Source organism: Callorhinchus milii, unplaced genomic scaffold (genome assembly GCF_018977255.1).
Source record: "Callorhinchus milii isolate IMCB2004 unplaced genomic scaffold, IMCB_Cmil_1.0 Scaffold4, whole genome shotgun sequence".
NCBI classification, from domain to species: domain Eukaryota; kingdom Metazoa; phylum Chordata; class Chondrichthyes; order Chimaeriformes; family Callorhinchidae; genus Callorhinchus; species Callorhinchus milii.
The window spans coordinates 3847933-3863892 of NW_024704745.1; positions in this window are offsets into that span (position 1 = coordinate 3847933).

Sequence of the window (15960 nt, forward strand, 5' to 3'; positions counted from 1 at the left end):
GCGGCCACCAGTGGTGGAACGGAGGGCACGGGGACATGCTGAAGGCAGAGCCAGTCGAGCGGAGGCAGCGGGTTGTGGGTTGGGGGGTAAGCAGGTCGGAGAGGTAGGGAGGTGCTCGTGCATCAAAGAATTCAAAAACTAGTATGAGGATCTTGAAATTGACGCGTTCGGTGATGGGGAGCAGTGGAGCTTGGCTGGAACTGATGAAGATATGGAGTTTAGGTTGGGTGAGTATGGTAGCGGCAGAGTTTTGGATCAGTTAGATCCTGTGCATGGAGGATCTGGGGAGACCAGCAAAGAGGGCATTTCAGAATTCCAGTCAGGAGGTGCCGAAAACATGGACGAATGTTTTGGCTGCGACCGGGGTAAGGCACGGTTGGAGTTGGGCAATGTGGCAGAGGTGGAGGAAGGAAGGACTGCTGTGGGTCCGCAGCTGACGCCTAGGTTGCACACTGGTTTGGTAAATCTGAGGGATAGGCCGGCGAGGTTGAGGAGGTCAGACCCGGAGGATACAAGACATTGATGAAAACCAATAAATACGGCTTCTGTCTTGTCAACATTGAGTTGTAGAACATTTTCGCTCGTCCAAGTCCTGATGTCCACGAGACAAGCAGAGAGAACATCGGTGGACCTGGAGTCACAGCTGAATGAGGAGAAGTAGATTTGAGTGTCATCCGCATACATGTGGAAGTCTGCGGATGACATTGCCAAGAGGGAGATGAGGACTCCACATGCCTCTGTTTACCTAGTAGTAATTAGGAACTGTTTTTTAGTTGATTGGAAATCGCTTTCCGGGAATAACAATCCTTAAAAAAAAATTATCTGGTCAATCAATCCACAACTCTTTGAGGGACACTGCTGTGTGTAATTGACTGCCACATTTTTCCCACAAAACAGAGTCAATTCACTTTACAGTATATTCTGTGAAGTGCTTTAAGACGTCTCGAAGACGTGACAAGGTGCTATATCAAATGCAAAGAAGGAAGGACCAGGACACTGGAAAGAAATGCCCTTCTCTTTTCAAATTGCGCCTTGGGATCTTTAACATCCGCCTAAACAACAACAACTTGCCTTTATATAGTGCCCTTCACGTAGGGTAATATCCCGGAGTGCTTCAGGCAGTGGGGACTTGGTTTAACGTCTCATCCAAAGAATGGCATCTCCAAACAATACAATGCTCCCCTCAGCACTGCACTGGAGTGTCAGCCTAGACTGTCAGTTCAAAATGCTGATTTGAGGCTTAAATCCACAACCTTCTGACTCAGAGGCAAGAGTACTGACAACTGAGTCAGGGTGACATTTCAGATTTATAATTGCTCTCTGTTTCTCACTTGCTCCTATAACTGCTCGGTCTCTCTCTCACTTGCTCACTCAGTTAAATGTATTTAACGAACACGTCAAGAAAGAATTAGGGTGATGACAATCAATGTTCCTTAACAGATCTGAACTGGGGGAGAGTCTGGATTCACTTTATTTATGTAGTATTTCAAAGCATGCAAAATTGGGCAAATTGTTGGAAAATGGAATCCGCACTCTCTCCCCAGAGGGACTCATCTGCAAGGGGGCTATACTGCTTCATTCACTTGGCCCAGCTCAGAGTTGGTAGTAGTCTTGACTCGGAGTCAGGCACTTCCATCAATAACAAGTCTGCACTGAGAGAGGTGTGTAAGGCACTCTGGTCACTCTCTGTTCAAGAACAACAAGGTTCCAATACAGGTTGGAAAGCTATGACTCATAAGACATCCAAACAATTCCCCTTCATGGCTCCGAGCTTCTGAGCATGGAGTAAAAGTGTTTCTTTTGGCCCATGGCTAAAATCTGGAACCAAGCAGTGAGGTGGATTGTGGTAAACATGGGAAGTCATTGGCTCCAGCTAACACTAATTTATTCCATTTATTATTCTAAAGGGATTAGGTAATGCAGACCATGATAAGCTGTTTTATCTTGCACTGAATAATAGAACCAGAGTTCATGACCTGCGATTGAAGGAGGGTAAATTCAGAACAAATCTGCAGGAACACTACCTCAGTGAGCGAGTAGTAGCCGTTTGGGACAGACTCTCTAGGGAGGCAGTGGAAGCAGAAAGTGTTGATTCTTTCAAGAACAAATTAGATAGATTTCTGTTAGGAAATAATATCTCAGGATACAATATGTAGTTTGCAACATGACATGTACATCGGACTACCAGAATGGTGGAGGCGAATAGGTTGGATTTTGGTCGTCTTTCGTCAAAGTAATTCTTATGTTTTAATATACTGACCTATAGGGAGAGATAGCTCCAGTCTACGCTGAATTGTCATTAAGCAGCCTGGAGGTGGAATTGGTTTCACAGTGGACACATCTATTAGCCAAAGCCCCTCACACGACGATCTGCATTAAATAGTTGGTGTTGAGTAAGACTGGTATTGGAGTTGGATTTCTGCTTCATCAAAGTGGCTAGGTCCTGTTAACCATTGTAAACCAAAGTGTGGTGGTAGGTAAACAAACAGTGGGAAAGCTTGTCAGGCAATGCTCTCAATGGCAAGCTATCCGTTTTTAGCTAGGTAAACTCTAATGCCCACTCTGGGATTCCCAAGTCTTGGTTCTCAACAACCTACGCCTGATACTCTCTGGGAGTAGATAAAAACAAACCGCATTTGTACAGTGCCTTTCATGTTGGGAGGACGCCCCAAGGCATTGGGCAGTCAGGGATTTGGAACTGAGCAGGGGGTTGGGATCAGGAGCGGTGGAGGGCAGGGAGGGTACGGGTAGGAGGGTGATTGAAGGCGCGGTCGAAGAGGAGGGTAAGCAAGATGCATCTTTGCAAAATGCAGTTCATTCCAGACACAGGAAGATTTCCATGTTGTGGGTACACACGTGAAAATCGGAGTCTGGTTTGAATGCTCTTAAGCACAGTGATGGCATGTGTCAGGTCACGTGTCTGACCCCCAAAAATTCAAGGATCATTATTTTTGAACTGTGATGAGTTCTTCAATCCAGTTCTAATTTGGAAGCCGGTTTCTTTCCAAAAGGTGGTGTAAATGGGCTTTTTCATATAAGGATGGAATTGAAGGATTTTTCCACAATGGTGAAAAGAAGTCAGGAACGCCAAAGAAAAATACATTTTATCGAAAGATCTTTGGAAAAGGAAAATCTGTTTAATAATAATAATAATCCTTGCATTTGATATAGCGCTTTTCACATCAGGAGGACGTCCCAAAGTGCTTCACAGAACACACTGTAAAGTGAATTGACTGAATATTTGTGGGCGAACGCGGCGGCCAATTGCGCACAGCAATGTCCCACAAACAGTCATGGATTGAAAATGACCAATTTATTATTGTTTTGTTTTGGAGGGATTATTATTAGGCTCTGTGTGGAGTAAGGAAACTTGCCCAAGGTTTCGCCCTCTGCCTGGAATTGAACTCAGGTCTCTCGCTCGCAAAGCGAGTGCTCTAACCACTGAGCTACAGGACTCTACGTTTAAAGTCAGGCTTTGTCGCTTGTGAAATGAATTGAAGTAGTTCAGCATCCTTTACCAGTGATCTTGCATTTTAAGATGAGATGGTCTCAAATGTTAACAATAACAACAACAATTTTCATTTATACAGTGCCCCTCAAACAGGATAGCATCCCTGAGCACTTGCCAGTGGCGGGGCATGATTCCCAGCCGGGTGTGGGGAGGGGTGAGGTCAAAGAGTCTTCAGCCACGACCTGGAGATGGGAAAGGAGGGAGCAAGGCAGAGGGGTTGAGGAAAAGTGCTCCAGAGTTTCAGGGCATAGTGGCTGAAAGTGCGGCCACTGATGGTGAAGCGGAGGGCATGAGGAACAAGCAGGAGACCAGAGCCAATCATGTATTCTTTTGAGTCTCTGCGTAGGAATAATAAGGTATACACAAAAGGCAGGGCAGTGAGGAGAGATGGAAGGCTATGAATAACACAAATGACCGATGTGACTCAATCATATCGATATATTTTGCATGCAACAGAGATTGACGTAGTTTGACTGTAAAAATATCTCATGAATCTTTTTTGCCCTTTGCTTCTTTCAATATGATTTCCCTTTAAGATCTCTTGATAAAACATTTTGGCACTTGTTACGTTCCTTGAGATGCCAGAGATTGAGGTTGATTCTGACATATAGCCAAATGCAGCTAAAAAAAAACAGCTAACCTGTCATTAAACTGGTTCCGCCAAACAAGATGAAATCTGATTCTTTCGGTTGGATAGGCGTTGCTGGTGGGGCAGGAATGGAGCGAAATTCCTTCACTTTCATTTTGCAAAGCTGAATGTTCAAAAGCAATAATAATGCAGTAGTAATAACAATCCTTGCATTTGATATGGAGCCTTATCATGTCTTCGAGACATCTAAAAGTGCTTCACACAATATACTGTAAAGTGAATTGGCTATATATTTTGTGGACAAAACCTGGCAGCTAATTGCACACAGCAGTGTCCCACAAACAGCTGTGGATTGAGTGACCCCAATTTTGTTTTAAAAAATTTTTTTGAAGGGATTATTAGCCGCGGAAAGCGATCTGCCAATTGACTAACAACCGGGTTCCTACTTGCTAGGTAAACAGGCGTATGGACTAAGGAAACTTGCTACGGTTTTGGTTTGCCCAGGAATTGAACCTGGATCCTCTCGCTTGCGAGGCGAGCGCTCTACATGACTCCACAAGCAACACCAAAATGCAGTCATTGTAGGCGTTCACACAGTCACCCCACCATTGGCGGGCGGGCCTTCAGTCACTCGGCCCCCACACTCTGGAACTTCAACCTGCAGTCCCTCCTCCTGACTCCCTCCCTTGCCTCGCCCCCTCCATTACCTCCTTCAAGACCCTCCTCTTCGACCGTGCTTTCGATCACTCTCCTTCCACCCCTGCCCTCCACACTCTCCGATCCCGACCCCCATCTTGGGTCCTAAACGCTGATTGTCCAGCACCTTGGGACGTCCTCCTGACGTGAAAGGCGCTATACAAATGTCATTTTGTTATTGTTGTTGCAGCATTAACAGGAGCTGAAGGGGCAGATTCGCTGCTCCTTGTGAGCCGTTTGCCATTCTGAATCAGAAAGCTGTTGGTTCAAGCCCCGCATCAGGACATGTCGTGCAGATGACACTCCAGCGCTGTGCTGGGGGAGCGTGGGATTGTCAGAGATGGTATCTTTCAAATGAGACATTGAACCGAGGTCTGCCTGTTCACGTGGATGTTAAAGATCCTACGGCATTATTCGAAAAGAGAAAGAAATTTCACTCTCCCATTATCCTGGCCAACAATCCCCCAAATAAAAATTGGTCACTTGTTCCATGACTGTTTGTGGGACATTGCTGAGTACAAGTTGGCTTCAGTACCACTTGCTGATATTCTATCAGATGCAAGGATTATTTTTAGTATTGTTATTGGGGAACGCTATACAAAAAGCTCTCAGTAAATTCAAAACCTTGAACAACACCAACTTCTACTTATATAGCGCCCTCCACACAGGGTAGCGTCTCAGAGCACTGAACAGTGGCGGAGCCTGACTTCGAGCCAGTGGGGGGAGGTGACCGTAAGCACGGTTGAAAAGGAAGGTTTTCAAGCAGGTGTTGAAAAAGGGGAGAGAAGGGGCAAGGTGGAGGGATTGAGGGAGAGTGTTCCACAGTTCATAAGAATTAGGAGCAGGAGTAGGCCATTCGGCCCCTCAAACCTGCCCCGCCAATCAATAAGGCTGATCTATTCTAACTCCATCTACCTGCCTTATCCCCATATCCCTTAATCCTTTTACCCACAAGAAATCTATCAATCTCAGTCTTGAATATGTTCAAGAACTGAGCATCTACAGCCCTTTGTGGCAGAGAATTCCATAAATTCATGGCCTTCCCAACTCCTCCCTCCACAGGCTGCAGATAATCCAAAATTCTGCAGCCCGTGTCCTCTCCCGCACCAAACTCCGTGACCCCATCTCCCCCACTCGACTCCACTGGCTCCCTATCCTTCAGAGGATCCAGTTCAAGATCCTGGTCCTCACATACAAAGCCCTCCATGGCCTAGTCCCACCCTACCTCTGCAACCTCCTAACCCTCTACCAACGCGCCCGTTCCCTCTGCTCAGCCGTCTCCGGCCTCCTCCACGTCCCCCGACCCACCCGCCCCACCATTGGCGGGAGAGCCTTCAGCCACTCTACCTGCAACCTCTGGAATTCCATTCCCCAGTCACTCCGCCTCGCCCTCTCCTTAGCCTCCTTCAAGTCCCACCTCAAAACTCTCATCTTCGACCATGCCATCGGACGCCCCCCTTCCCCTCCCCTCCCTTCCCTTCCCCCCCGAACCCCAGCTCGGGTCTGAAATGTTGTACTCTGTCCAGCGCCTTGGAACGTCCTCCCAACGTGAAAGGCGCTATACAAATATAATCATGTTGTTGTTGTATAAATTCACTCCCTCTGAGTGAAGAAGTTTTTCCTCAACTCATTGCAAAAGGGCTTACCCCTAATTTTAAGACTGTGACCCCGGTTATAGTTCCAGGGCATGGTGGCTGAAAGAGCGACCTCCAATAGTGGAGCAGAGGGTGTGAGGGACAAGCAGGAGGCCGGTGCCAGTCGAACGGAGGGGCTGGGTGGTGGATTGGGGAGTGAGGAGGTCGGAGAGGTAGAGAGGTACCAGGAAGTGAATGGATTTGAACACGAGTGTGAGGATCTTGAAGTCGATCTGTTTGGTGATGGGGAGCCAGTGGAGCCTGGGCCAGACCTGGTGAGGTGAGGGTATGGAATTCGATCTGGATCAGTACACTGGCAGCAGAGTTTTGTATGTGCTGGATTTTTTGAATAGTGAAGCTGGGGAGACCGTCGAGCAGTGCGTTTGAATGATCCAGGTTAACCTTAGTCTTATTCCTTTAGCAAATTCTTATGTTCTTTTCATAATAATCTGTGTCACGCTTCCTGATATCATTCTGCCTCGCCTTTTAAAAGTATTCAAATCACTTTGATTGCTGTCCACAAAAATCCCCGTCCATGCTGTTGTATTTCAATTGACTCATTTATGCAAATATGCCTACAAATAACATTTGTATAGCACCTTTCACATCAAGGTCCTGGACAGTCGGGGATTTGGACCCAAGCTGGGGGTCGTGACTGGGGAGAGTGGATGGCAGGGAGGGTAGAAGGGTAGTCGAAGGCGCGGTCGAAGAGGAGGATTTTGAGATGCGCCTTGAACGGAGCACGGGAGGGAGCGAAGTGAAAGGATTGTGGGATGGAGTTCCCTAGTGTGGGGGTAGAAAGGCTGAGGGCCCAGCTGTCAGTGGTGGGGTGGGCTGGGTGAGGGATGTGGAGCAGGCAAAACAGGCTGCTGAGTGGAGGGAGCGGACAGGTTGATATGGGGTCAGCAGATCACAGAACTAGGAAGGGGCAAGACCGTGGAGGGTCTTGAAAGTGAGGACGAGGATCTTGAACTTGATCCTCTGGGGGATGGGGAACCAGTGGACTCGGGCGAGGGTGAGAGTGATGGGGTCCACGGAGCCTGGTGCGTGAGAATACATGAGTTGCAGATTTTTGGATGATCTGCAGCTTGTGAAGGGAAGAGTTGGGAAGGCCGATGAGGAGGAAGTGACGAATGCGTGGGTGAGGGTTTGGGCAGCCTGAGGGGTGAGGAAGTGGCGGAGTCTGGCAATGTTGCGGAGGTGGTGGTAGGCAGTGCCAGTCATGGTGCGGATGTGGGGGAGAAAGGACAGTTCAGGACCAAACAAGACACCCAGGTTCCTGACTGGCTCAGTGAGGTTGAGTGTATAGCCGTGGAAGCTGATGCTGCCAGCACCTGAGGTGCGGAGGCGCTGGTGTGAGCCAATCAGGAGGGCCTCGGTCTTGCTGACTTTGATTTGGAGAAAGTTGGCCCTCGTACAGAACTTGATGTCGGACAGGCAGTCGGACTTGATGTTGGTCAGGACGCCAGTAGACAGGAGGCAGAGAGGTAGAGTTGGGTGTCATCCGCATAGATGTGAAAATTTACCGCATGTCTACGGATGATGTCACCAAGGTGGAGCATGTAGAGAGTGAAGAGGAGGGGACCGAGGACAGATCCCTGAGGAACACCATACGAGACGGTGTGGGGGCTGGAGGAGAAGCTGTTTGCTGCGACAAAGTGGAGGCGGTTTAGAACCTGAACCAGAGCCATAATAACAATAATAATAATCCTCGTATTTGACATAGCGCTTCTCATGTCTTCTCGACGTCTCAAAGCGCTTCACAGAATAGACTGTAAAATTGAATTGGCCGTATATTTGTGGGGGAAACGCGGCAGCCAATTGCGCACAGCAGCGTCCCACAAACAGTCATGGATTGAAAATGACCAATTTATTATTGTTTTGTTTTGGAGGGATTATTATTAGGTGTGTGGAGTAAGGAAACTTGCCCAAGGTTTTGCCCTGCCGGGAATTGAACCCAGGTGTCTCGCTTGCAAGGCGAGCGCTCTAACCACTGAGCTACAGGACTCCACAGATCTCCACTCTACAGGTCTCCACTCTACAGGGCAGCACAGAAACCCGATTGGAAGAGTTCATGGAGGGAGTGAGAGGAGAGAAAAGAGCGAAGCTGGGAGGCAAGGTCCTTGAATAGGAAGGGGAGATTTGGGATGGGCCGATACGTCTGGAAACGAATGAGGGATTGTTTCCCCAATGGAAGGTATTGTATTGCATATGGCATTAATTTTCCAAATAAGGCTGATGTGACTGATTTAGGGTGTACAATTAGTATTGTCAGTGTTTTTTCTTCCGTGGTGTTACAGCATTTCAGTTTGATGTATAATTAATGCTGTGTAATTAGGTTTTATTTGCATCTGCAGAAATCTGTACTAAAACTTCAACCTAACCCTGGCCATGGATTCAATGAACCATAAACTGGAGCCTACCATGCCCTGTGGGGAATCTCAACACTGTTAAACATTACGATTTAAGGTCTGATTTTCTGGTGAAGAATCTTAACTGGCACTTGTGGAGTCCTGTAGCGTAATGGTGAGACCGCTCGACTCGCAAGCAAGAGGACCCGGGTGCGATTCCCAGGCAGGGCCAAACCTTAGGCAAGTTTCCTTACTCCACACGCCTCTGTTTACCCAGCAGTAAGTAGAAACCCGGTTGTTAGTTGATTGCCGGATCGCTTTTCCGTGGGTAATAATCCCTGGGCTGGGCGAACGCGGCAGCCAATTGCGCACAGCAATGTCCCACAAACAGTCATAGATTGAAGATGACCAACTTATTATTGTTTTTGGTTTTGGAGGGATTATTATTAGGCTCTGTGTGGAGTAAGGAAACTTGCCCAAGGTTTCGCCCTCTGCCTGGAATTGAACTCGGGTCTCTCGCTTGCAAAGCGAGTGCTTTAACCACTGAGCTACAGGACTCCACTGATGGGGCGGTGGCTGGAGATTAGGGATGGGTCCAGGGAAGGTTTTTTCAAGATGGGATTTTTCTGATTTCCTACTAACTAGCAGTTAGCAGGAAACCAGTGGTTAATCGATTTGAGTATCATTTTTCCAGGGGTAATAATCCATTCAAATTTTTTTTAAAATAATAATTTGGTCACTCTATCTACGACTGCTTGTGCGATACTGCTGTGGGCAATTGGCTGCTGCATTTCGCCCTCAAAACATGCAGTCAATTCACTTTACAGTATATTCTGTGAAGCGCTTTGAGACGTCTCGAAGATGTGATGAGGCAATATATTGAATGCAAGGATTATTATTATTATTATGATTGCATTTGCTGGCAAATATAGTGATTACATTTTACAGTGAGTGCTTTGAGCATTCTTTGCATTTGTTATGTTCTGGATTCACTGGGATGGCTCAAATGCTACAGCCATGTTAATTTAGCTCGTCACTGAGAGATTTCGGAAAGGAATGTCTGTAATTATAATTACGTTTCACTTCCTTAAAGTTACGGGAAAAGGTTGCAAAACGTAACCCAAGGCTTGACAATTAGATTCTTTCGTAGATACAGCTCGTGATGGAGAGCAGAAGAATTTGCAGTCACATACGTCAGAAAAAGTCAGAGATTGCACAGTATACGACTTTGTTTTCAGGACTGGTGTTGTCAGATCTGGCCAGACATGAGAGCAAAGGGAACGCAACTACTGAACCTAAAACATAACATTATGGGCTGTGGAGGGGATTGGAGTTAGGGAAATAAAATTTACCCTCTGCAGGTCGACGATCTGACACAGCAATAGCAATAATTGTTGCATTTACAAGACCTCAACACTTCGAAGTGCTTCACAGGATATTATAATAATAATCCTTGCATTTGATATAGTGTACCCCCCGACCCCAGCTCGGGTCTGAAATGCTATACTCTGTCCAGCGCCTTGGGACGTCCTCCCGACGTGAAAGGCGCTATACAAATGTAATCTTGTTGTTGTTGTTGTTGTCTTAACACGTCTTCGAGACGTCTCAAAGCCCTTCAAAGAATATGCTGTAAAGAGGATTGACTGTGTGGTTTGTGATTGAGTGACCAAATTATGATCTTTTCAAAAAATTTTTGAAGGCATTATTACCCCTGAAAAAGCTATTGAATTAAACCTCTTGAAATGCAGCAAGGTATTGCACACAGCAGTGTCCCACAAACACTCGTGGATTGAGTGACCATTTTTTTTTCCTTTTGGAGGGATTATTATCCCTGGAAAGCGATCTGCCAATTGACTAATAACTGGGTTCCTACTTACTGCTCGGTAAACAGAGGCATGTGGGGTAAGGAGACTTACCTAAGGTTTCGCCCTGCCCGGGAATCAAACCCAGGTCCTCTCACTTGCGAGGCGAGCGCTCGAACCACTACAATACGGGACTCCAAGTGTGTAGTGATCTGCGTTGCAAGATCGGTTTGGGTGAATAGGGATGCCATCTGTGGTAAGTATCTCTCCAGAACACACATTACAACAACAACAACAACAAGATTCCATTTATAAAGCGCCTTTCACGTCAGGAGGACGTCCCAAGGCGCTGCACAGTTGGGTCATGACCCGAGCAGGGGGGAAATGGTCAGGGTGAGGGGAGGGAAGGGAGGGAGCGAGGAGGGGGAAGAGAGTCGAGAGGGGAGCTGAAGGCACGGTCAAAGAGAAAGGTTTTGAGACCGGCCTTGAAGGAGGAAAGGGAGGAAGCGGCGAAGGCACTGGGGGATGGAGTTCCAGAGCCTGGGGCTGAGAGGCTGAAGGCCCGACCACCGATGGTAGGGCGGTTGGGGCGGGGGACGTGGAGCAGACCGGAGCCAGAGGAACGGAGGGTACGGGCAGGTAGGTAGGGGGATAGTAGGTTGGAGAGGTAGGAGGGAGCAAGGCCGTGAATGGCCTTGTAGGTGAGGATGAGGATCTTGAAATCAATCCTCTGGGGGATGGGGAGCCAGTGGAGGCGAGCGAGGGTGGGAGTGATGTGGTTCCGAAGCCTGGTGCGGGACAGTACACGAGCTGCAGAGTTCTGAATGACCTGCAGCTTGTGGAGGGAGGTGGCGGGAAGGCCGGCGAGGAGAGAGTTCCCATAGTCCAGCCTTGAGGTGACAAAGGCGTGAACCAGGGTTTCAGCAGCGTGAGGGGTGAGGTAGTGCCGTAGTCTGGCGATGTTCCGGAGGTGATGGAAGGCGGTGCCAGTTGTGGTGCGGATGTGAGGGAGAAAGGACAGCTCAGGGTCGAACAAAACGCCGAGGTTCCTGACTGGCTTTGAGAGGTGGAGAGTGCAGCCTTGGATGCTGATGGTGTCAGCGCCTGAGGTGCGGAGGCGCTGACGTGAGCCAATCAGGAGGGCCTCGGTTTTTCGCACGTTGAGCTGAAGAAAGTTGTCTCTCGTCCAGGACTCGATGTCGGACAGGCAGCTGTCAGGACATCGGTGGTCGTGGAGTTGAGAGTAGAGGAGGAAAGGTAGAGTTGGGTGTCATCCGCATACATGTGGAAGTTAACTCCATGTCTGCGGATGATGTCACCAAGGGGGAGCATATAGAGGGGACCAAGGACAGAGCCCTGAGGGACACCACATGAGACAGTGCGGGGGGTGGAGGAGAAGCCATTCGTCGAGACAAAGTGAAGACGGTGAGAAAGGTACGACCTAAACCATTCAAGGACAGTGCCTTGAAGGTTGAGGTGGGAGGACAAGCGGTGGAGTAGGATAGCGTGGTCGACCGTATCGAATGCTGCCGATAGGTCGAGGAGGACGAGGAGACAGAGGGAGCCCTGGTCACAGATGGTCAGGATATCATTGGTGACCTTGACCAGGGCAGTTTCTGTGCTATGGGCAGCACGGAAACCTGACTGAAGGGGTTCGAAAAGAGAATGGGTGGAAAGGAAAGAGCGCAGTTGGGAGGCGACAACTCTTTCCAAGACCTTGGAGAGAAAGGGGAGGTTGGAGATGGGCCGGTAGCTTGATAGCTGCGACGCATCAAGGGAGGGTTTTTTCAGGGTGGGCGTGATGATGGCAGTTTTTAATGGAATGGGGACAGAGCCAGAGGAGAGGGACAGGTTGATGATGTCAGTGATATGTGGGGCAAGAAAGTGGAGCTGGGAGATAAGGAGTGGAGTGGGGATGGGGTCAAGGGAGCAGGTGGTTGGTTTTAGGGATAGGATGAGTTCAGTGACAGAGGGTGGGGAAACGGGTACGAAGGTGTGTAGGGGAGGATGGGTAGGAGTCGGAGTGTGGGAGGGAAGGGGTGGGTGGTGGGTGGAAGTTGGAGGGGAAGTGACCGCGGAGCGGATTCCCTTGATCTTGGATTCAAGGAAATCCAGCATCTCCTCGCAGTGAAGGTTGGAGGAGATGACCTGCGCGGGGTGGCGGGGGGGACGGAGGAGTCGGGTTGTGGTGGAAAACAGTAGCCTGGGGTTGTTCTTCGCCTCCAGGATTATCCTGGAGTAGAAGGACGACTTGGCCGAGGCTAGAGTGGAGCGGTAAATTTTGAGGAGGTCCAGCCAGATTTGTCGGTGGACCGTTAGGCCAGATTTGACACAGGTGCGTTCAGCAGCCCGCACCTGGCTTTTCAGTGAGCGGAGGTGGGTGGTGTACCAGGGGGAGGAGCGGGAGTAGGAGACAGTGCGGGAAGTGATGGGGGCAAGAGTATCGAGTGTGGAGGAGAGGGTATTGTGGAGGAGGGAGAGAGGAGAAGAGGGGTCGGTGAGGGTTGAAGGCCAGAGGGAGAGGAGTTCAGAGGACTCCAAGGCATCGGTTAGGGATTGTGGGGGTAACTTCTTCCAAGGGCGGTAGAAGATGGTGGTGGGTCTGGTGGAGGTGGGGAGGGGGGTGGAGGTGGTGAAGGAGATGAAGTAGTGGTCAGAGATGGCCTTGTCGGTAATAGTGACATCCGAGACACTGAGGCCCCGGGTGATCACCAAATCGAGTGGGTGGCCGTGACTGTGAGTGGGGGAGTTTATGTGTAAGGAGAGGTTGAGTGAGGAGAGCAGGGAAGAGAAGTCTGTGGAGATGGAGCAGGAGGGGGTGAAGTGTAGGTTAAAGTCGCCCAGGATGATGAGGCGATCGGAGCAGAGGCAAAGAGATGTGAGGAGTGTTGAAATGTCAGAGATGAAGGTGGGAGAGGTTTTAGGGGGCCGGTAGAGGAGGAGGATTTTAAGGGAGAGGAATGAGGGGTGGGAGAGGGTGAGGTGCTCAAAGGAGGGGAAAGAGCCAGTGGAGTAGGGGGATAGGGCAAGTGGTGTCCTTGAGATAAGGGCAACACCACCGCCACGGCGGTTGGGGCGGGGGATGTGGTGGGAGGTGTAGCCGGGTGGCGTGGCCTCCGTGAGGGGGAAGGTGTCGCCTGGGGTGAGCCAGGTTTCTGTTAAGGCCATGATATCAACGTTCTCATCAAGGATGAGATCGTTGATGACCAGGGCCTTGTTGCAGAGGGAGCGGACATTTTGCAGTCCGATGTGGAGGGAGCGGTTGACAGAAGGGTGTGTGGGAGGGGAGGGGGTCCAGGTTGTGAGGCAGGGGTGGGGGAATGGGGATGAGGGAGGAGAGGTTGACTCCCCGGGTCTGTGTCCGGGGTGGGTGGCGAGTGTGGTGGGGAATGGGGCAGTCGGTGTGGCTGCTGCTGGACAGCCAACGCCGAGTGCCGCGGTGAGCCCGGCGGAGGATTCCCAGGCTGGAGCAGAGGGAGGTTGTGGGAGGGTCAAGTGGGGATAGAAGACGAGAGGGACGGAGAGAGAGGAGGAGAGAGCGGGAGAGATGCAGAGGGGGGAGGGTTTGGGGGGAGAGAGGAGGGGGGCGGGAGGGAGGGGGTGAGGGGGCTCGGTTCAAAGCGGCAGCCATAGTGCGCACGCGGGGACCAGGAGCGAGCGGTCAGGTGGATGGCATTTCTAGTTCCTCGGAACATTACTAGTTCCTGGGACGCTCCCCATCCCACCCCCTCACCCCTGATAAACCTGTTCTGGCTATCTCGATGCATCTGAAATTATTGTTCTGGGTTCACTTTTTCCAATGCCTCAAAGTGCTTCGCAGGATCTTATGTAAAGTGTAGTGACTATGTATTTTGTAGGCAAAATAGGAACATCGGAACAGGAGTAGGCCAATCAACCCCTGTTCTGTTATTCAATTAGATTATGGCTGATCTCCAATTACTCGCCTTTGCCCCATGTCCCTTGATACCCTGACCTGACAAACATCGGTCCACCTCAGTCTTGATCCAGCATCCACAGCTTTTTGGGGGAGAGAGTTCCAGATTTCCACTACACTTAGCGTGAAAAACTGTTTCCTGATTTCACTCCTAAATGGCCTGGCTCTAATTTTAAGATGATGCCCCCCCTTGTTCTGGATTCCCCCAATAGATAGAAATAGATAGATGTTTGAGGAGTTAATCTGAAATAAGTGATAGTGAGCGTGGGAGATGTGAGCGTGACAGTGGGATTAGACCAATTGATGTGAAGAAAAATGACACAAATGATTTTAATTAGAATTTAATTAGAAAAACTCCCTGTGTGTCTGTCCTGAAATTGTCCTTTGCAACTCTAAACCTGTGCCCGTTTCTTCTACAGTGAATCCTAAAGTACTGATTCAGGTTTACTTTCTAGGTTCAATCCCATATAGAATGTAATACACCTCTATGAGATCCCTTCTTGAATCTGTTGAAAAAAAACAGGATTTTCACCCCCAAATTGCAAATGGGAGCATATCTCCTGCCCCCATCCTCACCCGTTGCCCCACCACCAAATCGCCCAGGAATATGTTGAACAGAAAATATGATTCAAAATTGATCTTACAAACTGCAACAACAACTTGCATTTATATAGCGGCCCCTCACACAGAGTAGGGTCCCAGAGCACTTGACAGTGGCAGAGCCTGACGTTGAGCCGGGGGAAGAAGGAAGATCACCATAAGCAACGGTCAAAGAGGAAGGGCTTCAGGCGCGACTTGAAAATGGGGAAGGAGAGGGCAGAGGCGAAGGGATTGAGGGAGAGAGTTCCTAGCGGCTGAAAGCGCGGCCGACGATGGTAGAGCAAGAGGCATGAAGGACAAGCAGGAGGCCGGAGCCAGTTGAGCGGAGGTGCGACCCGAAGATGGGGAAGGAAGGGGCGAGGCAAGGCAAGGAGGGATTGAGGGTGTGGGTGGATGCGGGAAGCATAAAGGAAACGAGTGGAGCATTGGCATATCGGTGTGTGCGTTGGTACACATTGCTGCATTGAGTAGCGGGCACGTTGCGATTTCAGTAGTTGTCAAAGGCGTGGTAATTCTGCTGGTCAGGGTGGATGATGAAGGTTCGAACCCGCTTGGTGTGGACGGTCATCAGGACGAGGACTACTATCAGCAGCACAATGCTCAGAAAGACTCCCAGCACGAATAGGGCTGTCATTGCCGAGCTTTCCTCCTTCTTGTCGACCACTGGCATCACACCTGTTGTAAGACATAAACCGTGAGGATTCTAGCCAGTTCCTTTATGAATCATAATCATCACCCGATTTGACGATGATGATGTTAAAAATAATAATAAATAATAATAAATAATAATAAATAAATAATCCTTGGATTTGATTTAGCGCCTTATCACGTCGTCGAGACGTC